Genomic DNA, 27,969 nt, shown 5'->3' with positions numbered 1-27,969 from the left:
TTTTGTAAGTGTGCATCTCTTGTAAAGTTCTTATAACCCCCTTCAAAACAGCTAACAGAGAAGTACCAGATTATGTATTTCAAACAACCCAAGGTAAGAGTGTTCATAAAAATTTTAAAGCTAAAATGCTTAAAAGATAAGTCAAGTCTATTTGATTTTGAAGTTTAATATGGAAACCAAAACCAAAATCAAATTAAATCCCCAAGATATCTTTTGTTGTCCTTTCTGGCAGTTTTCTAGTTCTGCAGCTGAGTTTTCCCATATATGTCATTTGGCAACTGTAATAACAAACCTGGTACTTTTGCCTTTTCTGAATATTAAAATGTCAACCATGATGTGTAGTCAGTCTCCCTTTCCTTTAATATTTGCCATTCTACATATAAACAAAAGTATTATTTATACTTTCATCCTTAAATACTGACATGGCTGAATAGTTAATGCACACATGCCGTAAAGCAGGTGAACAGGATTACCCTTCCTTATTGTGAAGGAACTCATCAGAGTAACTGCCTGTAAGGCCTTGGTAAACATTTTATACAAAATTGGTGATATAAGCAAGCATCCACTGGATGGATATCTACTGCAAATGACAGATTTAACATCTGTAAAACAGATGAGTAAATTATTTTTGCTCCTGAGAAAGGTAGAGCTCAGTCTGGATATTACACAGCTCCCTCACTTTTCATATTGATTGCATGTGCTCAAATGTAAAAGCTGTTCTGCCATGGCTCTTGCTACAGCAGCATGAGTGTAAAACAGATGGAGCAAGAAATCAAACACGAGACTGAAAGTTGCTGTTCTAGCAGCACAGTCACTAGGATAATCCTGGGTTAGCCCCACTATTGCACTTGTGCTGAATACTAGTGCTAGTGGCATGATGTAGAATAGTTTTTTTTCTGCCAGCAAACCGTCTTGAGAAAGTACATACTTGTATTTGGGAACAGAAGGAAAAAGTGAGAAAGCTTCAAGGATATTAAACTTTGTAAATGAAGAAAAAAAAAAGGGGGAAATTACTCAGTTTGCATATGAGTAAAACACTGGGGGAAATGAAATCAAAGAAAAGGGGAAAGCTAGGAAAGACTTAGCCACAGCCTTTAAAAATCAACTATTACCAGGCAAATTCTGCCCCTGGGAGAACAGGAGCTCTGGTGAATGGATGAAACAATCCAGTCTCAGCATAAGGTCAGATGGACCTAAATGGCCATCTCTGGAAATGTCAAAACCTTTTAATACTACTAATAAGAATGAATGCACTCATTATTTACAGCATTTAACTATCAGCTCAACTTGGAAACACTATGCAGATAAATGCATAAAAAAGAAGGCACTGAGTGATCCAATGGGTATCTCAAACTCCATATTTTTAGTTTGAGAACAAAACCTGAGCTTTTAAATGTATATACCTTGTGGTCTCAGCTGGCAGTATGTGCAGTATCATGCTAATACTGTACTGTAGATACCTGAACACAAAGGAAATCTGTTTCTCTTAAAGATTTTTTTTTTTATGTATTAGGAATTCTTCTAGCATAGACATGATCTAGAAATATCTACTTCTAGCTTATGAATTTGAGTTGAGGTTTGCAAAAGTTTAATGCCCATGTACTACTTGCATAATTATATAGATCCACAATATACGTAATTACTGAAGATGTATACAGGGCTTTGCAAAACTTAAAGGGATTTATTATTTCCAAAGCCTGGAAGCCCAAAGCCCTGAGTAAGCAAACAGTTTTGCTACTTTTACGCTCAGAAAAGCTCATGGAATTCAGTGCAAATCATATGGGCTTATGATATCTTATGGGCTTATCATATGATCACAGTCATATGATATCATATGGGCTTATCATATAATCACAAAGATAAAATGAAATATATGGGAGAGAGTTCTATCAGAGGAGTAACTTAGGAGGACAGTATAATTTTTGTACTCACTTCTGGCAGCTAATTTAAGATGTTGACACTAAGATCAGGGCAAAGGTTTAGCTTCTCACAGCATCAGAAAGCGACATGGAAACTTTTTGCTTCCAGTGGCTGCAGTCAGTTTGTCCTGCAGCTGTTGCAGTCGACTGTCACAACAGTGTGGATCACCACTACAGCTTTCAATGTGACTTTTCTTGAGTAAAGGGCTATTTAATACAGAGAAAACATGTTTCACACTGGGCCTATGCTGAGCCAGTGTTTAATACACGTCGAAACACTAAAAGTGTTAAAATGAAATACTGTTATAATCTCTGTGAATTCTGTAGCTATTTCCCCTGTTTGAAATGCATTGAGGAAAAAGTTGTGGCCATTATGAAGCTAATTAATCTAAGACAGAAGCACCAATACACTGATAATGATGGACTGATACTGCTTCCTTCGAACTTTCAGAGTAGAGTAATAGTAATTCTTAGCCTCAAAACAATATTCCAATAAATTTTCCAAACACTTCTTGATTTTTTTTTTCTTTAATAATTAGTTGACTAGAAATTTCATAGCTGTTATTCCCAACCCAATCAGTCAGAAACTCCTCCGGGCTAAGTGTGAAGATTCTTCAAATTTAGGTTAGTTAAATAGTGCTGCTTGCTCTTGGGCTTGATAACTTACTCCTTTCCAATGAAATTTAAACTGTGAGACACACTTTTCCCCAGAATTCACTGTGGGAATGTCCCAGAACTCACCTCTTTAAGACACTACCTGGAATTGTGTGTGATTGTCCCAAGAGGTGCCTCACCTTCACAAAACACTCTGTAACTGGAGCACAGCTTACTTATTTAAGTACTGCTGTAGTGATATAGGTGCTGCATATAGACATTGGGCACACTAGACACCTTAGGAGTGACTGCTACTTAGCATGATTTCTACCTGCACTTACAACTGATAAATGCATCAATGGCTTAAACCTGATTTACAGATATTTAAACTAGAGAACTCTAACACTACCACTTTTTTATTAAATATTCAGTAGTGAGAGTATCATGCATACTTATGGTCAGTAGAACCATTTTCTAAATTCTTACTTTTAAAAAATATATTTGGTTATGTGTGTGACCTAGTCAGTCCAATAGCACAGTGATGGCAAGCTGACGTAGATCTAATTGGTGGAGAAGTGATTCAGAGCAGCCCTGCAGAGAAGAACTTGGGGATGTTGGTTGACAAGAAGCTCAACATGAGCCGGCAGTGTGCACTTGCAGCCCAGAAAGCCAACCTGGGCTGCATCAAAAGGAGCGTGACCAGCAGGTCAAAGGAGGTGATCCTGCCCCTCTACTCTGCTCTCGTGAGACCTCACTTCGAGTATTGTGTGCAGTTCTGGTGTCCTCAGCATAAGAAGGACATGGAGCTATTGGAGCAAGTGCAGAGGAGAGCGAGTATGATAAAAGGATGGAGCACCTCCCATATGAAGATAGGTTGAGAAAGTTGGGGCTGTTCAGCCTGGAGAAGAGAAGGCTGCGTGGAGACCTCATAGCAGCATTCCAATATCTGAAGGGGCCTACAAGGATGCTGGAGAGGGACTCTTCATCAAGGACTGTAGTGACAGGACAATGGGTAATGAGTTTTAAACAGGTGAAGTTCAGGTTAGAGATAAGGAGGAAGTTCTTTACTGTGGGGATGGTGAGGCACTGGAATGGGTTCCACGGGGACGTTTTGAATGCTCCATTCCTGGCGGTGTGCAAGGCCAGGCTGGACAGAGCCTTGGGTGGCATGGTTTAATGGGAGGTGTCCCTGCCCATGGCAGGGGGTTGGAACTAGATGATCTTGAGGTCCTTTCCAACCCAAACCATTCTATGATTCTATGATAGTACTGCTGGTTACAGAAAAATACACAAAGAAGCCCAAATATATTTCCTCATTAATTAAAAATTAATACAGTCTAAAACACTAGGAAAAAGGATATGTTAGAATATAAAAAAATCATTTATAAATAATAAATGATTTATAAATGACCATATATTCCTAATCATATACATCTATTCCTATGCTATCTTAACTCTACATATCCACTTTTCTTCAGACCTATGATCCCTAATTTAGAAAGACAGATATATGACATTTTGCTCTGTTATTACAGACAGGTGAGACTACCCCAGGAAAGTCTGTCAAGCCAAGAGATTTTTGCAGGATTTTCAGAGGCAAAGTATTTCTCTTTCTAAAAGTTGATAGTTTTCTTTGCAAACTCCTTGTATTCATGAAAGTGAGGGCAGGTAGGCCACTTCTTGCTGGTGTGGCAGACAGATCTGTCTCGCATCCCCACTAAGTCCACAGGATGGACTGTGCTGTGGTTGCCCTTGGCCCCAAAGACCTGCCCACCTTTCCTGCCTGCATCAAATGCCGTCTATTCAAAGAAGCACTCTGCTGCCCTGCCTCTCGCCTCATTGCTGCCTTTTTGTAATAGGAATTTGGTGGTAAGCCTCAGCTTAGTAGGCAGTTATCTGAGTACTAAAGCAAGCATGTGGGGCAGGTAATCATCCTATTTAATAGAAAGTTCAGAAATTATAAACAGTTCTCCTGAGAAAATCTTTCTTCACTGCCAGTGGAAGAGAGAAGGCACCTGTAAAGCTACCTCTTTTCTGCCCACTCTTTTTCCCTTCATGTCTTTTTTACTTTTGCTACTTTCCTCCTTTTCAAAGTCTCTGTCCCTTATTCAGCAAAGGCAGCGGATGAGCTTCCAGTGTTTGTCTCACTCAACATTTTACACAGAAGTATCCACAATCCCTTGGCCACATCCAATGCCTATACAGTACAGCTAAACTCCCAGTAGTTCTGGAATCTGTATTTTGTTCACCTACAGAGTTATATGTCTTTCCATAATAATGGGGAAAATGCCTATCTTGTATTAGTTCTGAATGTGACCTTTTTGGAAGAGGGTTAGTAGAAGACCTGAGAGCCAAGCTGCACAAGGCACTTTCCTAAACGAAAAGTTTTGGTAGGAAATGACAAAGATTCTGAAAACCGAAAGGAGAAATGCATGAACGTTTTTCTCAGCATAATGGTTTATGCTCAATTTCTGTTCTACAACGGAATTTCTACCAGGGCCTTAGGTGCTGGCAGCCCCACTAAACTGTTGATGGTTCAACACAGATGGAGAGGCAAGGGACACAAAATGTAGTGCAGATTTCATATTCACAGTTCAGCACTTGTGGAAGAGAGCCAGCTCAGAGTGTGTGTTCCTTCTGTGCATCGAGTCTGGGAATTAAATAAAATTATGTACAACATAAATATTTATAAATCCCAGCCTCAGATCTTTGGAAACACCTGCCAAGAGACTGTGTGAGTTGTCAGTAGGCTATTCCACAGAACATCAGCATTTTTTGCCAAACCATGAAAACATTCTCACCATTCGCATTTTCTTGCACATACGTATTTTTAACGATTCTTCCTCCACTGCCCCTAACTTTTCTGCTTTTCATTACCTAATATACCTATCAGCTTCATAGCACACTTAAAACCTATAAACCACATCAGACCTGCTACAAGGAGAAGCCATGAAAATACTGAGTTGAAAAAGTGGATAGCAGTCATATCTTAGTAAGGACTACCTTTAAACACTCATTTGAGAGTGAGATTGCTCTCCTTCACTTTAAATTCCCTTGAACATACTGTTTTAAATCAGCCTCCGAATGGCAGACACAGATTAGGAGTCGGTAGCCATACTTCCAATAAATTGGAGGTCAGAGTCAATTGAGAAGCCTGGAGACCATTAGTACTTCAACATGGATTAAAAATTAAGAACAAGGAACAGTGATCTTGTCAAAACCAGTAACTACATTTGGGAGTCTGTGGGATTGCCAAATGGAAAAGAATGAAATAAGAATAGAAAAAGCTAATGCCACAGGAGAGAAAAAACAGCGTAGAGAAGTGTTGAAGTATAAAAAATATAAACCAGAAAAATGGCCACACTATCATCATTACAGCCTTTATTAAATTTTCCAAATATACCTTTATTATTCAGAGTACATCTTCCCATGATGTATCAACCTGAAAAACTGCTCATGTTATGAACATATTCTAAGCAAATGTTTAATGCAAACATTACCTAAAACTGTTATAAACATCTCCAGGAACATGAGCACTGAAAATTACAGTTTCTTAAGAGCAAAGATGGAAACCTTACTATTCTTTCAATACTGCTTTGTTCATTTAATACCACTTAATACACTTGCACACACACTCCCAGTATATGTGTAAAACTAAGCTGGTCCACTATGACAGGAAATGTATTTATATCAGATCACCTGTTTTCTTTAGAAAGATCTCATTTGGAGTGCACCATCTGAGTATATAAGAGAATGCAAAATGAAACAGATTTGTTTAATTGGTACTCTGAACTACGTATTTTCATTCATTTTATTGCCTTCTATTGTTTATAAGAAGAGCATAGGAGTTTTTAACTAACTGTAATATATACAGATGATTATAGAATAATTACATCTACAGAAAGTTAGTTGTCTTGTGGTGAGGTAGGAAGGAGACAGATTAGAGGGAAGTGGTTTGCATGTCAAAGGAGTTGAAAGGAAAGCAATACTTGAATAAGAATGTATTATATGGGGAGTGAGGGGCTCAGTGCTAGCAGCTGGATGGCGACCACAGGTCACAGCCCACGTCTGGTGCTGGCTCCTGGAGGGTGAGTGAGTGCCTGTGTCTCCCCCCGATTATGCATATGGGGTGTGTTATAGCACCCCTTAACAAGCATGTCTGTACTTTGTGGAGAAAAGTCTTTTCATATTCATGAGGAAGGTTAGATAAGACCAGAAAGAGATACTTCTAGTTAATAATTTCTGGAGCATACCTTCATAGCTTTCACATTATTATCCAATTACTCTGAGTGGAAATAATTAACCTGCAGTGCTCTAGACTGTCACTGTAATGTGTTTTTTAAATGCTTTATATGGATTTAGTTATTAGGACGGATGTTTCGCTGGCAGTTCGGAGAACTTTCACAAAACGATGAAACAAAACCAGTGCACACTTTTCAATTCTGCTGGACTATGCAGTGAGCCAGCTCTGACCTAGATCATTCAGGAGTAGGTCACTTCAAAATCCACTATCAAAGTCAACAGCAGATTTTCCACAGAGTTCAGTAATATTTGTCTGGAGCTTAAGTTTTATATGCCATACTTGGATTGCTCATGTTTTCCTGCAAATTTTGGTGGCTTGTGTAAAGCTAAATGCTCCATCCCTGGCAGTGTTCAAGCCCAGGTTGAATGGGGTTTGGAGCAACCTCCTCTAGTGCAAGGTGTCCCTGCCCATGGCAGGGGGTTGGAACTGGATCGTCTTAATGTCCCTTCCAACCTAAACCATTCTATGATTTTATGATAGTGACACTATATCACCTTTGTACAGAAGACACAAGCCAGTTTTACACACTGATAGCTTTCAGTTCCAAAGCTGCCAGTCTCGAGGTAAACTACTTTCCATTGATAATCTGTATCCTGCTCCCATAAAAATAGTATTTTTATACAAGACGGTAAATGGGTATGGCAAAGGAATAACGAATACGCTTTTCTTTTGCAAAGAGATTTAAAGAAACCAAAGCCAGTGCCATGCATTAAAGGATTAATTGAAAGAATAAATAGAAGAAAAGATTATGAAGTCCTTCCTGTTGGTCAACTAGCCTTAAAACCAAGTATAGCATGATATTCACATTTACCTTTCCTTGGTACGGAATTATTATAAATTAACATAGATGCAGCACCGTTTTCCTGTCAACAAAGTAGTAAAAGCAGTGTTTTATTTCAAAAGTGTTCCGGTTTCCTTAAGAATGATGCAGCTGCTCTTGTACCTTTTACAGTTGTGTGTATTTCCAACCTGAAAATCACTTCTAACCATGCAACCGATGACAACCTTAACAAGAACTACTTAATTAAAAATACTTAGGATGTGCACATGATGAATTTTAGAAGATGGGTAAGTGCGACGGATTTGTGATTAGGCTGGCTAGAAGTAACACATTCTTGCAAATCTACATAAGAACTGGTGTGTAATTTGTTACACAAATGTGACCTTGTGCAAAAATGCTGAACTTCTACTCAGTCTTCTAGTCCATCCTGAGTGCAATTGCTTGCTGAGACTATAATTAATCTCAATTTAAGAATTAATGATCTGGATAGCACTATTCAAATACTGTCAATTTTTCACTAGTGTTCTAAAAGTCATAATTAAAGAATCCACTTAGAAGAAAAAATTCTCCTTAGTGATGAATATAAGATCTGAACTGGTAAAAATTTCATGACTTTACAGGCTCACTAAAATTCAGCAGGCACATATTTGCAAAAATGTAGAATAACAGAATATGTTTGCACCATTTTGAAATAATGTTTAAATAATGTACAAAGTACAAAAAGTACAAAATTTTCTCCTCTTACTAAGTTTGTGATTCAATAGCAGCCCCCAGTTCCCTGAGCTGAGGGTCTCTAGTCCTCTCTTCCCTGATACTAACTCCCATCACAACATCACACTACTTAAGAACAGCACTTTCCTTTGCAAACCTAGTTCTATCTCCTGATGCAGCCGACAGCACAGCTCTGCCAATAATTTTGTTTGCACGCCAGGGGCAGGGATGTATTTGGGTGGAATGAGAATGAATGGTTAACCCGGGAAAGTGACAGCTTCTTAGGCCTGTGTTGCTGTCAAAGCTCTTATAGTGCTGAGCCATGACCCCATTTTCTACACCACAGAACTGGGGGGAATGTTCAGAATATTGGGACTGGCACTGTGCAACATCTTTATCAGAGACATGGGCAGTGGGACTGAGTGCACCCTCAGCAAGCTGGCCAGCAACACCAAGCTGTGTGGTGCAGTCGACACACTTGAGGGAAGGGATAACATCGAGAGGGATCCAGACAGTCTCGAAAAGTGGGCCCATGTAAACCTCATGGAGTTCAGTAAGTTCAAGTGCAAGGTCCTGCACATAAGTCGGGGCAATCCCACACACAAACACAGGCTGGGCAGAGAAGGGATTGAGAGCAGCCCTGAGGAGGACGACCTGGGGATACTGGTTAAGAAGAAGCTCAATATAAGCCAGCAGTGTGCACTTGCAACCCAGAAGGATGGACTGCATCAAAAGAAATGTGTCCAGTGGGTCAAGGGAGGTGATTCTCCACCTCTACTCTGCTCTCATGAGATCCCACCTGCAGTACTACCTTCAGCTCTGGGGTCCCCAGATGAAGAAGGACATGGACCTGTTGGAGCGAGTCCAGAGGAAGCGCCATGAAGATGATCAAAGTGCTGGAGCATCTCCTTTACGAAGACAAGCAAAGAGAGCTGAGCTTGTTCAGCCTGGAGAAAAAACAGCTCCGGGCAGACCTTACAGCAGCCTTCCAGTACCTAACTTTCAATAAGAGCAAGTAGTGACAGGACAAAGAGGAATGGCTTTAAACTAGAGGAGGGTAGATTCAAGTATTAGGAAGAAATTCTTCACTATGAGAGTGGTGAGATATGGAACAGGTTGCCCAGAGAATCTGTAGATGCCCCATCCCTGAAGGGTTCAAGGCCAGCCTGGATGGGGTCTTCAGCAGCCTTGGTTTAGAGGAAGGTGTCCGTGCCCGTGGCGGAAAGACAAAAAATCTTTTCCTTCTAATCCTTGCAAAAGAGAGAAGTTGAAGTATTCCAAGCAACTTTCTGAGATTAGAAAGCAATTGTCAGCTTTGTTCATCAGTGTATTGAAAGGCATCTATTCTATTTCAGCTGAAGAATTTAATGTTTAGCAAATTCATTAAATTATTAACTTATAACAGCCTGAAAAATGTTAGATGATTATACACTGTCCTAACAATGAGATTTATCTAATGCATGCAATAGGTATGTGGGAAAAAAATAAACCAAGAAAATCTATTTCTGTTAGTTTTTCTGTGAGTTACAACATTTAAAAGGCTGGTTAATTCACAGAGAATTCTGAGTACAATTGCAACAAATTCCTTTTCTTTTCACCAGCTAAAAAATGATAATGAATTTTTTTTTGCTTGAACAAGGAGATATGAGATCTGGCTTATAAAAGAACTTCGAAACCTTTGCATAAAAGCATTAGGAAAGAAGTTTTAACAGACGACTGACTTTTCATACTGATGCTTTTGCTAACTGTTGCAAAGGACCTAAGGAAGGAATAACACTGAAATATAAAAGAAAGGTCACCTACTGAAAAGTGTTCAAACCTTTGGTTTTTGCACATCTTTTAAAAGACACTTCTCTATAAATCAACACTTTCACACACAAGTATACACACAAGCATTGACTCCAGCATTCTGATGCTGATTACAAGTCTTCCCTTTGGCAACTCAGGTCGCAAGATAAAAGAAATAAACTGCTGCAACAGATGGTGATGTTTGATTACATCCTCTTGATTTTGCAATTATTAAACCATGCAGTTTCCTGTGGTCACAGGGCTTTTCAGTTGCCAGTGCTCAATTTCATCTCTTTTCCCTGCAGCTTCCATTTCACTTCATAACCTTCATATTACAGTTCTCAATTCTTGTGCATTTATTACATTTCTAGTGTCACTGAGTATCTCCTGCAGTCTGTTCAAAATCTGCTGCTAAGATAGTTGTCTTGCCCTGACATAAACTTATTGCTTGCTGCAATGTGGTCTGGCTAAACATCTCTCTCAAACTTCCCTCCCCATATCCTTCCTCCAGCAGCAATACTCTTCGTGTCTTGTGGAAACTCACCACAGTTTAACTACATACAATTCATTTAGACTAGTTACCTTAATACAAGGTTGATGACTCCCTTTGCTCCCTTGGTGATCTCAGCATTTCATCATCCAGTTCCCTGAATTTCTAGCTAAGAATTTCACTCTTTCTACTCATATCACTGCATGCACAAGGAAATCACAACTGGACCACAATCTTTAGCCATCCCTTTAAACTCTTCTATTTGTGGATTCGGCTACAACTAGATTGAATTTTTACATAGAAACATGGGGAGCTGTGAATGACATGAATAAGGGCATTTAAAGCCTGTGCTGCTTTGTATGATATTTGTCTTTTATTTTTGCTTTTATCAATGGCTCCTCATCTATTTACTGGTCGCTTAGGTCCCACTATGTGTGGGAGGACAAAGACATTAATTTACATTCACACGGTATCTACTGCCATAAATCCAAGCTGACTCTGATTCTTAGGCAATAACCTCATACAGAATGTTTAAAAATAACAAAATATTTTTTAAAAACTCAAAACAATTACTAGAAAGAGCAGGAGAAAGACTAGTGGCAGCTACTGAACAGAAAGAAGTGCGAAAGCGGCTTGGCAGTTCTCTGTCATGAGCTACAAGGAGCAAACTCTGACAAGCCTAAAAGAGCTTTCAGCTGTGAAGAAAGAATATGCGCTGGTCACACAGTCCTAATCCTTTTGTTTTAAATTGGCCATTTACAAACAGATCATAATTTCTTGAAGAGGATACCGTGTCTCATTTTTTCTCTTGCTTACTTGGCATTCTTGAAGAGGATACCGTGTTTCATTTTTCTCTTGCTTACTTGGCATCAATCAGCAGAAATACATCTGACTTTTGAACTTGACAGATCCTTGTGTAAATCAGTTGTGACTTGTTTGCTATACATAAAATCCCTATGTCTTTTTCATTCCCTGTTACTAAAAGTTTTTCCATTCAGTGTTCAAAATTTTCAGCTAAACCAAAGAAAAGTAACCTCATGTGATAACATATGCCAGCTTGTGTTAAAAGGAGCAACCAAAGAAGCATCAATTTGTGACTGACTAAATGTGTGAGAGAGAGTAGGTAGGAATATCACTGGCTATCATAATGCTAGCACACAGGAAACACAAAGAAGCAATCTCCCAGCAGAGAACCCCCCTGCCCTTAATGTCTTACCACTAATAAAAAAATGAATTTGCAAAGTCCTGTTAGAGCAAGGGTTATTGATTTGGGAGTTCTTGCCAGGGCAAATCAGTTGGGATGAGAGTGATTCCACGGGCATTCTGACAAACCATAGTCTTGCTATACTACAGTAAATTTTCTTACTGGGTACTGGTGTTTAGTAGGCCTAAAAGCAAGCAAATCCACTTGCTTCTTTCTTTTACAAAAAGCTCTGATAGGTTGTTTGATGGGGTTTTTTTTTAGTTTTCTTTTCCAGACCACTTCCACTGTAGACTTCAATTAAACAAAATGCCTTAGACTTTTGATTATTATGGTTTGGTAACTGTTCTCATGCTGCTCTCTTCCAGCAGCCCATTCACACACCTATCTCAGCCTCTCAGGCACAGCTGGAAACTGCTGCCAAGGATAAACTGAAATTCCTTTTGAGTTCCTCAAGACTTCTTCAAATCTTTGCTTCCTATTTTATACAAAGTAGTAATTTCATGTTTTTTCTTCAGAGTGCTCATAACCCGCCACTTCAGACTAGAAGCCACAGAAAATTCTTTAAACTCTGAAGTATAGAGATTCAGCAATAACTCTCAGACAATGTAAACAAGGCAGACATGACAGAGAAATTAAAAACAGTAATTATGGATTCTTACACACACGCACAAACCCACATAGCACAGCTGTCTGATGTCATCTGCTAGAGACAAATGGTCTAAAATGCTATCTGTAAAATTAAATGGTTTTTGTTGTGCAGTTTAAACTTAAGTGAGCAGAGATGTAACCGTATTAATATATGGATAAGTATACGTAGTTATAAAAATATAATTATAGCATATGTCATGGTTTAAACAAAGTCAGCCATAAATCACGTAGTCACTCTGTCACTCTCCCCCCTTCTTGCCCTCCCCCTACTCCCGGAGGGACGGAGAGGAATATCGAAAAGAACGCAACTCCCACGGGTTGAGATAAGAGCAGTTTAGTAACTAAGGTATAACACAAACCACTGCTGCTGCCACCAACAATAACAATGATAAAGGAAATAACAAGGTTAAAGAATACAACACCTCAACACCAGCCGACCAACAACTTGCCCAACCCCACCCGAACGAGCACTGACCGATACCTCCTCCAACACTGCAGTCCCCTAGCCCTTCCGGGTAACTCTCTGTTACATCCTGGGCATGACATGCTGTGGTATGGAATACCTCTTTGGTCAGTTTAGGTCAGGTGTCCTGTCTCTGCTTCCTCCTGGCTTCCCCTCCTCCCTGGCAGAGCATGAGGCTCAGAAAGTCCTTGGTCAGACTAAAACATTTGAGAGGTAACTAAAAACATCAGTGTTATCAGTGTTGTTCCCAGGCCAAAAGTCAAAACACAGCACTGCACCAGCTACAAAGAAGGAGAAAAACAACTGCTACTGCTGAACCCAGGACAACATAAAATGCTTAGGTCATACTAAAAAAATCCAGAATTATTTACATTTTTAAGAAATAATTTCTAATTAAAATACAAATACATGCCATATGTAGATATATAAGTAGATATATGTGGCAAGCAAGTCTGTAGTAATTTCTTAGAAGAATCAAATAAAAACAGAAATTTAGAGAGCCCTTGGCATATAATTCTCACCTGACGTTTGAATAAAGCACTTGATTTTTCTAAAGTAAATCCAAGCAGGAATAGTACTGCTCTATTTGCAGTCCTTCTCACTAGCTTCCAATTATGGCATTTTTGCAAAACTTTCCATATCGTTTTGTAACAGGCTGCAACAGAACAGCTTTTCTATCTGGTTGGCTTTATTTACTTTTAAAGAAAGAAATCTCCTAAGTATACTTTTTCTTTGTAAATAAAAAAAAAATACAATAAATAAAACAAGCAGAAACCCACCAGTTGGTATTTTCTAAAGAATGACAATTCAGTAGTTTTTAAAGGTCCTCTAGGAGACAGTGAACAAAGTGTTGCTGGTGACCTATAGAACACCGACAAAAATTAGATTCATTTAAAAAGGAGCAGTTATTGCTTCAGATATTATTTCTGAAGTTAACGACAAGTTAATGACAAATTTTGTAACTTATATGCATATTTTCTTATTAAGAAATAAAATCACTCTACTGGGTTCTGGTGTCCTCAGAGATAATAGAATCATAGAATCATAGAATAGCTAGGGATGGAAAGGATCTTAAGATCATCTAATTCCAACCCCCCTGACATGGGCAGGGACACCTCACACTGGACCATGTCACCCAAGGCTTTGGCCAACCTGGCCTTGAACACTGCCAGGGATGGAGCATTCACAACCTCCCTGGGCAACCCATTCCAGTGCCTCACCACCCGAACAGTAAAGAACTTCTTCCTTATATCCAATCTAAACTTCCCTTGTTTAAGTTTGAACCCGTTACCCCTTGTCCTGTCACTACAGTCACAGAATCACAGAATCACAGAATCCCAAGGGTTGGAAGGGACCTAAAAAGATCATCTAGTCCAACCCCCCTGCAAGAGCAGGGTAACCTACAGTACATCACACAGGAACTTGTCCAGGCGGGCCTTGAATATCTCCAGTGTAGGAGACTCCACAACCCCCCTGGGCAACCTGTTCCAGTGCTCTGTCACTCTTACAGTAAAGAAGTTCTTCCTGATGTTAACGTGGAACCTCCTATGTTCCAGTTTACACCCATTGCCCCTTGTCCTATCACTGGATATCACTGAAAAAAGCCTAGCTCCATCATCCTGACACCTACCCTTCACATATTTGTAAACATTGATGAGGTCACCCCTCAGTCTCCTCTTTTGCAAGCTAAAGAGACCCAGCTCCCTCAGCCTCTCCTCATAAGGGAGATGTTCCACTCCCTTAATCATCTTTGTGGCTCTGCGCTGGACTCCTTCAAGCAATTCCCTGTCCTTCTTGAACAGAGGGGCCCAGAACTGGACGCAATATTCCAGATGCGGCCTCACCAAGGCTGAGTAGAGGGGGAGGAGAATCTCTCTTGACCTACTAACCACTCCCTTTCTAATGCACCCTAAGATGCCATTTGCCTTCTTGGCCACAAGAGCACATTGCTGGCTCATGGTCATCCTCCTATCCACCAGGACCCCCAGGTCCCTTTCCCCTTCACTACTTTCCAGCAGGTCAACCCCCAACCTGTACTGGTACATGGGGTTGTTCTTCCCCAGATGCAAGACTCTACACTTGCCCTTGTTAAATTTCATCAAGTTTCTCCCCGCCCAACTCTCCAGCCTGTCCAGGTCTCGCTGAATGGCAGCACAGTCCTCTGCTACAGTCCCTAGTATGAATAGTCCATCCCCAGCATTCCTATAGCCCACCTTCAGATACTGGAAGGCTGCTATGAGGTCTCCAAGCAGCATTCTTTTCTCCAGGCTGAACAGCCCCAACTTTCTCAACCTATCTTCATATGGGAGGTGCTCCATCCTTTTATCATACTCGCTCTCCTCTGCACTTGCTCCAATAGCTCCATGTCCTTCTTATGCTGAGGACACCAGAACTGCACACAATACTCAAAGTGAGGTCTCACGAGAGCAGAGTAGAGGGGCAGGATCACCTCCCTCGACCTTCTGGTCATGCTCCTTAAGCTGGTCTTGAACCAGATCCTCTCCTACAGTGGGCCCAAGGTCTTCATTCTCACAGTCCCTGCGTTTGCCTTCCAAGACCTGGGTGGTGCGGTCAGAGCCTTTGCCAGACCAAAGACATCATTAAGAACCTCAGCCTTCTCCAGATCCAGGGTAGCCAGTTCTCCTGATAGCTCCCAGAGGGGGCTACGTTGTCCCTAGTCTGGCTTTTATTCACAATGTACCTATAGAATCCCTTCCTGTTATCCAAAACATCCCTAGCCAAGTTTAATTCTAACTGGGCCTTAGCTTTCCTAACTTGGTCCCTAGCTTCCCGGACAACATCCCTGTACTCTTCCCAGGCTGTCTATCCTTGCTTCCACCTTTCGTAAGCCTCTTTTTAACTTCAGAGTTTCCTCAGCAGCTCCTTATCTATCCAAGGAGGTCTCCTGGCCCTCCTGCTGCACTTCCTTCTAGTTGGGATGCAGCACTCCTGAGCTTGTAGCAGGTGATCCTTGAATATCAACCAAGAGTCTTGGGCCCCCCTGCCCTCCAGGGCTATATCCCATGGAACCTTACTAAGCAGGTTCCTGAAGAGGCCAAAGTCTGCTCTCTTGAAGTCCACGGCAGTGAGCTTGCTGCACGCTCTTCTCACTGTCCTGAAGATCTCAAATTCAACCATCTCATGATCGCTGCAACCAAGGCTGCCCTGAAGCATCACGTTTCACACCAGCCCTTTTTTTCCTTGTTGGTGAGCATGAGGTCAAGCATGGCACCTCTCCTTTTCATCTCCTCTATTACTTTCAGAAGGAGGTTGTCTTCTACACAATCGAGGAACCTCCTGGATTGCTTGTGCCAGGCCATGCCGTCCCTCCAAAATATATCAGGGTGGTTGAAGTCACCCATGAGAACAAGGGCCTGTGAGCATGAGGTTGATCCTATCTGTCTATAAAGTGCTTCATCCACAGAGTCCTCTTGTTCAGGCAGTCTGTAACAGATCCCCACAGTAATGTCTCCCATCGCTGTTCTCCCTTTAACCCTGACCCACAAACTCTCTGTTAACTGCTCACCTGCCCCCAGACAGAGTTCCATACTCTCCCGCCTATCCCTAACATAAAGGGCAACTTCCCCTCCCCGCCTGCCGGGCCTGTCTTTTCTAAAGAGCCTGTAACCTTCCATTCCAACACTCCAGTCATAGGAGCCATCCCACCATGTTTCTGTGATGCCTATTATATCATACCCCCATAGACATGCACACATCTCTAATTCCTCTTGTTTGTTCCCCATGTTATGGGCGTCTGTATAGAGGCATCTGAGCTGAGCTCCAAATGAAGCCGGCTCATTGGCTGGAGTGGCTGGGATATCTCTACATTGCTCCAAGCATTTATTATAGGTGCTGGCAACTGACTGGGTGTGTTGGGATGGAATGATGCCCCCCTCCTCCAACACAACTAGTTTAAAGCCTCCTTGACCAGTCTTGCAAGCCTCCTACCAAAATTGATCCTCCCCTTCTTTGGCAGATCAGCTCCACCAGCCCCCAGCTGAGCTGGCCTACTAAACTGAGTCCCATGTTCTAGACACCCAAACCCCTGACTGTGGCACCACCCTTCTAACCATTTATTAACCTGGCCAATCCTCCTAGCCTTGTTAAAGTCCTCCCCTTTATCCTGGAGAATTGATGAAAAGACTATCTGAGCTCCAGAGACCCTAACCACCTCTCCCAGGCCTCTGTAGTCCTTTATGTTCTCTGGGCTACTGCTATCTATATCACTAGCACCCACATGGATCACTAGAAGTGAGAATAAAATAATAAATAAAAAGAAAAACAATAAAAAGGTAATGCAAACCAGAGATTAAACATACTCAAAGAGTTAAATTATTAATTGCAACAAAACAAGCAGTTTTTTTTTATATATAAGCATGCTTTTCAAATTGATGCTGCTAGTCTAAATCTAAGGTGCTATACCAGGAATGTTTGTATTAAAGCCTGATCCTGTGAGTAGGACAGCAGCCTCTCAGAAAATGCTTTTTTTGATGACCTGTGTCACAAGGAGGCTTATTAGCCAGCTCAGAAAAGTAGAGCAGCACTCTCTTCCTTTCATTTTTCTTCCAGATCACTTGTGATTAGGGAAAACCCATGTCCTGGGTTCAGCAGTAGCACTCATTTTTAATCCTTCTTAGTAGCTGGTGGGGTGCTGTGTTTTTGACTTTCAGCCTGGGAACAGCGCTGATAACACCGATGTTTTCAGTTACTGCTCAAATGTTTGGTCTGACCAAGGACATTCTGAGTCTCATGCTCTGCCAGGGAGGAGGGGAAGCCAGGAGGAAGCAGAGACAGGACACCTGACCCAAACTAGCCAAAGAGGTATTCCATACCACAGCATGTCATGCCCAGGATGTAACAGAGTTACTCGGAAGGGCTGGTTCACTGCTCAGTTGGGCTGGCTATTGACAGGTGGCATTGTATTCTTTCCCCTTGTTATTTCCCTTATCATTATTATTACTGGTGGTAGCAGTAGTGATTTGTATTATACCTTAGTTACTGGGCTGTTCTTATCTCAACCTGTAAGAATTACATTCTTTTGATTCTCCTCTCTGTCCCTCTGGGAGCAGGGGTGGGGGAGGTAAGAAAGGGAAGGAGTGAGAGAGAGGACTGCGTGGCTGACTTACGGCATGGGCTTAAACCACAACAGCCTATCTATAGGGACTGGCACTCTGGACAGTCAAACCCATTTGAATGGCTGCACTCCACTAGAAAATGATGCAGTCAGGCTTATATCATTCTGTCTGCAATTACCTGTAAGGGAAATCTGGGTCTTGAAATTTCAGGAAATTACTGAGGTTCAGGAAGTGGGTCAGCTGTAAGAATTTCCTTTGAGACACCTTTTAATAAAAGAGCTTGGACTGACTGAGAAAAAAGATACCTAATAAAGCATCTTTTGACAATCACTTTGGCAACTGTTTAGAATAATCAATGATAGCTATATTAATGCTAGCTAATTAAGCTTTAAAAAAAATCTGTAGGTATTTGGTATTACTTTTGCTTGAGCAATTTAACACAATGTTGGGTTTGTTTTTTTTTTCAAAATGTCACTTCTATTTATAATTATTGATTTTTAGAAGCTCTTTACACTCTTTAATCCTTGTAACTAAAACTGTAATGCTTTAGCCATTCTGCAGCACTAGCATTGGTCAGCTTTGCATACTTGCTAAATTAAAAAAAAAAAAAAAGGAGGAAACAGGATAAGGAGCATTGAGAAATCAGCCTGATCACCCATCAGTCAGTGTTTCAGAATCAATAACCAATTTACTACAGTGTTTTATTACAGTATAGCTTAATGAGTTTTTGAGATCAAACCTGGTTACTTTTCAAGGCACATTTTACCCTAAATCAACATCTACCATTTCCTTTTCCTTTCTTTGTGTAACCAGTGACACAACCGCTTTGGCAGTTAATTCAGAAATAAAATTTCATTACTCAACATATATATATTCTAAGACATGTTAACAAAATACTATTGAAACTGTTTACACTAATGTGGTTTATTTTTGAGACTGAGCTAATAGATCTGGGAGGACAATAATCTCCCCAGAGTGACAAATGGCTGTGAGAAAGCAGTGGATAATAATCTCTCCTGCTGGCAGAGCTGTAGCTGGAAGTGATTAAACCTTTAGGGTCCTACTGCTGTCAGGGTTGTAACAGTTTCTTTTGTCAGGCAGGATAACTATGACAAAATTAAAAGAAATACCTATCATTAGCAGATAGAAAATACATGTACCAAAATAACTGTTTACATTTATATATAGAAAATACATTCCTAATTGCTCTTCAGCTCTGAGTCAAACATTGTTTGAAAGCATGATGTGCAAAAGAATTTTATCTTTTAATCACAGGTGCAGGGAAGATGTATCATAGAAAAGGAAGCATATTTTCCAGTGATGCTTTTGTTCTGATGGTATTTCTAAGCTGAAATGTTATTTTTCCATATGTGATTTTTATTATATTCTTCAAAATATTAAGAATATTCACCTGGGGAATTAATAATCACACATTTTGTCCAAACTTTATCTACTATTGTTCTTAAACATTCATTACATAAATCTGTAGGACTAACATGTCTCATTTGGCATTTGATATTTTTATTTCATTCACTCAATGATGCTACTAAACAAGATGTTCCACCACTCTTATCAAAAACCCTCCTAAACTGACTTAAGCATATAATATCCCCTAAGTGAATTCATAACAAAAGCAAAAGAAACATAATATTTTCTCCCCTCATATTACCAGTTAATACCTTCTACATTGTGAGCTTTTTCAGATTTGTAGAAAATTTATCTTTCTGCCTTATACAGTGCAGGGCTCATTACAGCTGAATAAATGAAAGTCTAGCAACTGCTTACTTAAAATTGACTTCACTTGAAAATGCATGTTTAAAAGGGCTCCTCTCTATCCTTGAAATGCTTCTTTAAGAGATGATTGCATACATTATATTTCTAAGCAGTGTCAGTAATTCTTTCAAAATAATAGTGTGAGAGACAAAATTCTGTCCAAACATAGCCTAAAGATCAGGATTAAACCTTTTTTTGTAGTGGATGACACATTTAAGACTTATTACATCAGAAGCCTAAGCTTCTTAAGATAATATTCTGAAATATTGTTAAAATTTGTTGAAATCTCTTAGTGTGAAATTTGTAAGACTGGTTTAGCAATGCTCTAACCTTTCTGAAGAACAACGCAGGAGGAAATCAAAGCCTGGAAGCAGCACACTGTTGTGGTTTAAGCCACACAGCTCCTACCCCTACAATATTGTCTCACACAAAAGCAGTAATTCCATGAGCATAAAGCAAACAGCAGCAACAGCAGAAGAAGCAGTAAAAGGATTCAGCAGTTACTTGCAATATGAAAAAAGATAAACCAAAGGGTTTAGAATTTCTCTTTAGCATTAGGGTCCTGCAGAGCACATTCACATTCTTCACAAACATAGCCCTGTGCTCTTTTCCAGGTTCCAGATTCTTGAGATTCTATTCAATCAAACCAGCTGGACTATCCTGGGACACTGCACGATAAATCTGTCAGCATAGTTCAGACTTAGACAGAACTAGGCCTAAGCAAGACAGAAAGTAAATGAGCAGTAACATTGTGCCTTCATGGAAGTGGCTTTAAATAACTAAAATAAAAAAAAAAAAATCATTCTGAATTAAACCTTCTGAGGATGCTCATAATGTACACTAGAATTATTTAACCAAGGTACATTTCTACAGATTAAAAGGAACAAGCAATCTAATGATATTTGAAAAGTCAAAGAAAATGTGGCTTTATAGGCTAAAAGCTGTGCTGAGTTATTAGCCAGATCTTTCATGAGAAAAAATAATATGTCAAGGACGCAGAGAATGTGGTCATATTTTCTCCTTCACAAAGTAAACAAATCTTTCAGTTCTATAAATTAAATCTTATACAAAACAGAGATATTATCTAGTGTGACTCCCTGTTACACTTAAAGATAGAAAGAGTGGTAGTGTCAGAAGTTTCCGATAGGTTTCACTGCAACCACAATGACATTCTCACAGCTAATATGCTGAATGACCAAAGCATGATTTATTTATAGTGATAAAATCATGCAATAAAGTCTGAGCAAAGTAAGACTTTAAGGACTGTTAATTTACAGGGGTGGTGAGCATTCTAGGCATTAAGACAGCAAAGCCTTAAAGCATATAGGTTTGATGGATTGGGGTCAGAATCATAGAATCATAAAATCAAAGAACAGTTAGGGTTGGAAAGGACCTCAAGATGATCTAATTCCAACCCCCCTGCCATGGGCAGGGACAACTCACACTAAACCATGTCACCCGAGGCTTCATCCAACCTGGCCTTGAACACTGCCAGGGATGGAGAATTCACAGCTTCCCTGGGGAGCCCACTCCAGGGCCTCACCAGACTTACAGTAAAGAATTTCTTCCTTATATACAGCCTAAACTTCCCCTGTTTAAGTTTTAACCCATTACTCCTTGTCCTGTCACTACAGTCCCTACTGAATAGTCCATCCCCAGCACCCCTATAGCCCCCCTTCAGATACTGGAAGGCTCCTATGAGGTCTCCACGCAGCCTTCTCTTCTCCAGGGGTGGCTGAACAGCCCTAATTTTCTCAGCCTATCTTCATACGCGAGGTGTTCCAGTTCCCTTATCATCCTCATGGCCCTTCTCTACAGTTCCATGTCCTTCTTATGTTGAGGACACCAGAACTGCACACAATACTTCAAGTGAGATCTCACGAGAGCAGAGTAGAGGGGCAGGATCACCTCCTTCGACTGGCTGGTCATGCTCCTTTTGATGCAGCCCAGGATATGGTTGGCTTCTGGGCTGTGAGTGCACACTGAAGCTGGCTCATGTTCATTTTCTCATTGACCAACACCCCCAAGTCCTTCTCTGCAGGGCTGCTCTGAATCTCTTCTCTGCCCAACCTGTAGCTCTGCCTGGGATTGCTCTGACCCAGGTGTAGAACCTTGCACTTGGCATGGTTAAACTTCGTTGGCATCAGCCCACCTCACAAGTGTGTCAAGGTCCCTCTGGATGGCATTCCTTCCCTCCAGCATATCAACCAAACCACACAGCTTGGTGTCATCGGCAATCTTGCTGAGGGTGCACTCAATCCCACTGTCATTGCATTGTGTCAGTACACATTGCATTTCAGGATTAAATTATGGGTCGATGATATCACTTTTCTTTTGACCTTATGAATGAAGAGTCATCATGAAAAATATTTTGAAACTTAGGTCAGTTAGTTTTATGCTCTAAGTTGTTATAGATCAACTGAACCTTACTCTTTATATGTCCCCATATCTACAGAGACCCTGAAACCCACGGCTACAGATTCCGGTCTTACTCAGATGTTCTTTACTGTATTTTCAATGATGAAAAAACCTGAAATAGGTATCGGGATCTGTTGCAAGAAATTCTATGAGTTATAATGATAGAAATAAAGGCAGCAGAGTAACTAGTAGACCTGTTATTTTTTTCCAGATCCTAAATCCAGAGCTAGATTTGTTGAGATATTTGAAAGGCTATCCTCATCATCCTCCTCTACTGCTGGCTATGTGGAATATACACTGTATTGTGTATTTTACCTTGTAAACTGTATTTGTATTTGTAATTGTATTATTTTACCTTATTTTCACTTAAGAGTTACAGCTGAAAGCAAGAGAAGAAAACTGCGTACTATATGCATACACTTAAAGAACTGGGCTTTGAAAGGCCCATGTACTCTTGGAAGATCTTTCATGAATACCTGGAACAGATGATTTTCACAGAAAGAATATCAAATTAGCCTAAATTATTTCATTAAAAATGTCAAAATGGGACTCTAATAGACTTTGAACCCTCCATAAAAATCCAGATCACTGTTGGGTGTTTTCCATTATATTTCTTTCCGTACTCCAACAAGAATCAAACTAATAATCTCAAATGAAAATGTGCCCCAGGGAACATTTGATTAAAGTGTATAATATTGAGGAACAATGATTCATTGGTAATCATAAATTTGTAATACTGATGGCAGATGAAATTGTATTATTTTCCAGAAAGCAATATCTTTTCCAAGAACAGATGGATTTGAATTAATGGCTAACACTGAATTATGTAAACAGAAACTATACGGAAAAGCACATGGAAGTGACCTTTAGTCTGATTGACTAACACATCCTATTACACATACATGTTCCCAGAGACTGAGATATCTTCACTGATTTACTAGATTAACGTCGCTTGGGTGTCACTATTGCATATCATTATGTCACACAAATAAGTGTAATCATAACAATTAGAAGTTGCATTAAGAATGTGAGAGGCAGACAGTGGGTGGATATAAACTGCTGTAGCAACAATGAAGTCATTAAGGCTATACTGGTTTGGATTTGGTTGCTAAAATGCAATAATAATACAGAACTGGATTTGTATTACGGCACTCTTGAGCAGGAGGTTAAAAGGGAGTAAAATGCACATTCCAAGATGCACAGCAGAAATGTAATAGTAGAAATTCATAGTAGAATTTTTTCATAGTAGAAATTTTACCTTATCTGGTAAAATATGCTAACCAGAAAGATCTCTTTGCAAGTTGTTAACTTCACTTCTAAGACAAATAATTTACATTTTTGTGTAAATAATAACGCAGGTATTCTGTTTCAGTACTTCAGCTGAAAACTGTTGATGAAGCAAAACTGAAAAACAAGCCAAATATTCACATCAATTTTAGTATTGTAAATACTTTAAACTGAGCTTATTGATTACATCAAAAGCAGGGGAAAAACTTATAACTGCCTATATAACTGGCTGATCTTGCTATGATCAGAAGGCTTTTCTGCCCCAAACTTATATCTATTTCAGATAATCATATCCCAACACCAGCAAGTTACATGAAATATCTGCACAGACAGTAAAATTAAAATTACCTTCTAGCGATTGTTTTAGAAGAACTAGAAACTCACTGAAGACAGGATTAGATTTCAAAGAGATTTGGACGAACCAGAAAAAAAAAAAATTAAAACCTCAAGAATACAAGTCAGTCAAGACAAGTGCAAATTGCTCCCTGAAGAAAGAACTACTTGGCAAAATTAGTAACGCTTCAAATATGGGTTTATGTCAGTGTCAGGGAACTGGTTTTCAAGGACACAGACCTGAAGAAGTGAGTTCACAGATGAGTATCAGGAATGAAAAGGATTCTAACAGAAAGAACTTGAAAAAGCAAGGGGGTTTAGGACAAGGAGGGTAAGACTGAAGAGAAATAACATGACGGTTTTCACTCTGCAAGTTTGTCATAAAAAGGAAAAGAACCTTCTAATGTTTGTTGGGTAACAGAGAGTAAGTAACAAATTTCAGGAAAGATTTATGGGAAGAGGTTTTTGGGTTTTTTAAAATATCATCCAAATAATATGAGCCAGATTTCCTAGCATGTTATGAGTTCATCACTGCTTTAGTTATTTTAAAACATTTGTCAGAAATGGCTCAAGGCCCGGAGCTAAGCTAAATGATCACCTGGCAACCTTACCAGCACTGTTTTTATGTTTCTACAGAAAATGATACTGCCCTAAGAAAAGCGAATGACCCCTTATAAATTATAAAACTCTTTCTCTAAGTACAGCCTCAAGGATCTTCAGATGGGTCAAATATGACTTTAGATTGTTAAATATTTGAGGCAGGGACTGTGCATCTACTTGAGTCTGTAATATGTTAGCACAGCGATTGATAAAAACAAACTAACAAATGATACCAGTAACCTTGTTCAGAACAGTCTGGTATAGCACCGTGAATAAGCTCTCAGTAAAACCTATACACAATTCCTGATGATAGGCTCCTTCCACTCTCTTCCACTCCCTTCCACTCCAGATACTTGGATAATGTGGTGGCTCTATTCAATATTCAGGTAACTTCAGTCATTAGTAAACATTTATTAAGAATTTTTTATCAAGCGCAGGACGAAATACAATGCTATATAAAATCATTTAAAGAAAATATTAAGATTTTTAATTTTACAAACATACAGAAATAAGGAACCGTGTCAGCCTTCGACTACATCAGACACTTTACAACCTTAAAGGTCCTGTTACTAACAGCTGCCTTTGAAATCAAAGCCTTTCTGGTTTTCTTTCTCATTTGGGGTGTTTTCCTAATCAGCATCAGAAAAAAAAAAAATTCTGACCACCCAAATAAAGACAAAAAAAGATGCATTTTGATAGATACATTTTAAAAGTCTATTTTCTTCAATATATATTTCTGTGCCTGTGAAGAATAACCTTTTAGGAATCAGAGTTGCCTTTATGGCTAATGAAACAAAAGACCTGCATTCAAGATCAAGTGCACAGCTTCAGTTATGAAAACAACATTCCTTCTGGCCTGTAGGAACATTAATGCTGCCTCGTTCTCCTCTGCGGTAAAGTGTGGAGAAAGCAGCTATTTACCGGTGTTTGAGTTTTGTAATGTTTCTCTTCAGCACTTAGAAAAATCTAATTTCCTGTGAATGCAGCTTGTGTTATCATCCATCAGAACCCTTTTATGCTGGCTCGTCACCAATATTGGTCATAACAGCTTGGACTGATGACTGTGGTCTTCTCCAAGTACAGATGCTTGGACTTAAAACAGATGCTAGTCAAACAATATGTATTAGGGCAGTACCAGCAACACACAGTAAGCTTTCTCTTCTAATTTTTTCTCTGAGGTTAATAAAAGATCTTCTTTACCTAATTTGTGGTGTTTGAAGTATTACCCTACTGCTGTCATCAGACTGTGTTATTAGTAATTTGACAGCACTGAAAGCTGAAAGAAAGCAGCTGTCAATGGAATTCTAAACAATCCAGTTATTTGATTTTTGGTGCCATACAGTGGGAAGCATACACCAGGAATTTTGGATATTATTTTTTCATGTCTTTCTATATATGGCTTGCAACTCAAACCTAGGTATTTTTGATATTGAGATATTTTGATAGAGAGATCTGTGCCCTGAATAATTAGAAGCACACAAGCAAAACTAAGACATACAATAAGTTTAAGTACAAAATGCATGCAATCCCTGCCAATTTTGCTTAGTTCTGAAAGATAAGCCAAGTTACACAGCAAGTTAATTGCATCAATAAGATATTCAGACAAATTTTCAGTACCCCTATTGCTTGTCTACAAGCTGGTAGAACAATACACTGCTTTCAGAGAGCAGAAGATAATATGCAATTCTGCTTTTGTTCTGTGCTGGCGTTTTTTGCAGCTCTTTGATAACATGATTACAGTAAAAGTTACAAAACGCTTTTTAAGACCAATTAGGTACAAAATTCAAATTATATTAGTAAAGAATTATTGGTTGAAGACCTCAGCAAGAGTCTTTGAAAGCTGGACAACTACCCTGTTTTTAGCCAGATAAAGATTTTCAGAACCATGAGATAACTTTTTTATACGGATAAGAGACTTACATTTGTCATACTGATGAACTTAAAGGTTTGAATTCTAAGTAAAGAGCTACCTGGAGCTGGCTAGTAACAAAGCTCATGGAAAGGTATTTGTGCAAATACTTCTGACTTCTCTGGAATAGATTCTTCTGACTTCTCTCAACAGAGAAGGACTTGGGGGTGTTGGTCGATAAGAAACTTGACATGAGCTGGCAGTGTGCACTCACAGCCCAGAAAGCCAACCATACCCTGGGCTGCATCAAAAGCAGCGTGACCAGCAGGTCAAAGGAGGTGATCCTGCCCCTCTACTCTGCTCTCGTGAGACCTCACCTGCAGTATTGTGTGCAGTTCTGGTGTCCTCAGCATAAGAAGGACATGGAACTGTAGAGGAGGGCCATGAGGATGATCAGGGGACTGGAGCACCTCCCATATGAAGATAGGCTGAGAAAGTTAGGGCTGTTCAGCCACCCCTGGAGAAGAGAAGGCTGCATGGAGACCACAGAGCAGCCTTCCAATGTCTGAATGGGGCCTACAAGGATGCTGGAGAGGGACTCTTCATTAGGAACTGTAGTGATAGGACAAGGGGTAATGGGTTCAAACTTAAACAGGGGAAGTTTAGACTGGATATAAGGAAGAAGTTCTTTACTGTGAGGGTGGGCAGGCGCTGGAATGGGTTGCACAAGGAAGTTGTGAATTCTCCATCCCTGGCAGTGTTCAAGACCAGGTTGGACAGAGCTTTGGGTGGTATGGTTTAGTGTGAGGTGTCCCTGCCCATGGCAGGGGGGTTGGAACTAGATGATTTTAAGGTCCTTTCCAACCCTAACTATTCTATGATTCTATGATTGACATAATGTGTTTAGTATTATTTGCACTTGAAAAGCAATTGCTATCATTAGTAAATGATACATTAAAATATGTTTGAGATGTTCAAAAGAAGTTAATAAAGGTTCTCAATTGCAGGACAAGGAGAAAAGTAGATGTCATAAGGGCAGAATACATCTTTTTGCCTTCAGCCTTCCATGTGTTTTAAGTCAGGCCCCTATCAACAGGTTATAGCTGTGGCTTAATTTAGAACCTGCAGTGATTTCAGCAAAGCTCTAGACTTGTTTGAAGGGTCCTTAAAACTTCTGAAGTTTCTTTCTATGCAGCTCAGTTTTGCAAATATTCTCATCAGACTTGTGAATGGCACTGGTTCCTTCTCAAATGTCTGAAGCACTAAGTGGCTAGAGATGGGGAGATGTGTACTGAGTGGTACTGAGGTCACACTCACAGAAGAAATTATGCTGTTGTAACAGATTTTTGAATTTGAGCATGGGAATGTTGTCAGGGAAGAAAATTTTAACAAAGTTTATCCTGTCACAGAGAAAAATTTTATTTTCCTATCTGTTCCCTTATGCATATGCACTTTTACAGCAAAGATATCTAAATCCATTTATCATATTTAATTTCATTGTTACTATATATAACTGAAATCAAAGAGCCAGACAAAACAGAGTCTTTTCTACACCAGAATTTTCCTTCTTCTTAAAACATAATGTCATAAAATTGTCCCATCAAAGTTAAAAGCAAATATCAATTGTATTCTTCCATCTGAAGTTGACATGGAAACGGAAAATTATCTTTTTCTTTCTACCTTACTGTACAGCACAAACGTAATACAATGGGGGATCACCATTGCTTTCATAC

General features: G+C 39.7%; 1 protein-coding gene across 4 annotated transcripts in view; it reads right to left on the bottom strand.

Annotated features, from left to right (window-relative positions):
• The window catches only part of KCNIP4 (potassium voltage-gated channel interacting protein 4), a 437,792-nt gene that overhangs the window by 56,338 nt on the left and 353,485 nt on the right, over window positions 1-27,969 (bottom strand). The gene's annotated exons all lie outside the window — the stretch shown is intronic.

This window comes from Lathamus discolor, chromosome 1, assembly GCF_037157495.1.
Source record: "Lathamus discolor isolate bLatDis1 chromosome 1, bLatDis1.hap1, whole genome shotgun sequence".
Classification (NCBI taxonomy): domain Eukaryota; kingdom Metazoa; phylum Chordata; class Aves; order Psittaciformes; family Psittacidae; genus Lathamus; species Lathamus discolor.
The sequence above is the reverse complement of the archived record's forward strand: the minus strand, read 5'-3'. Positions and strand labels throughout refer to the sequence as shown.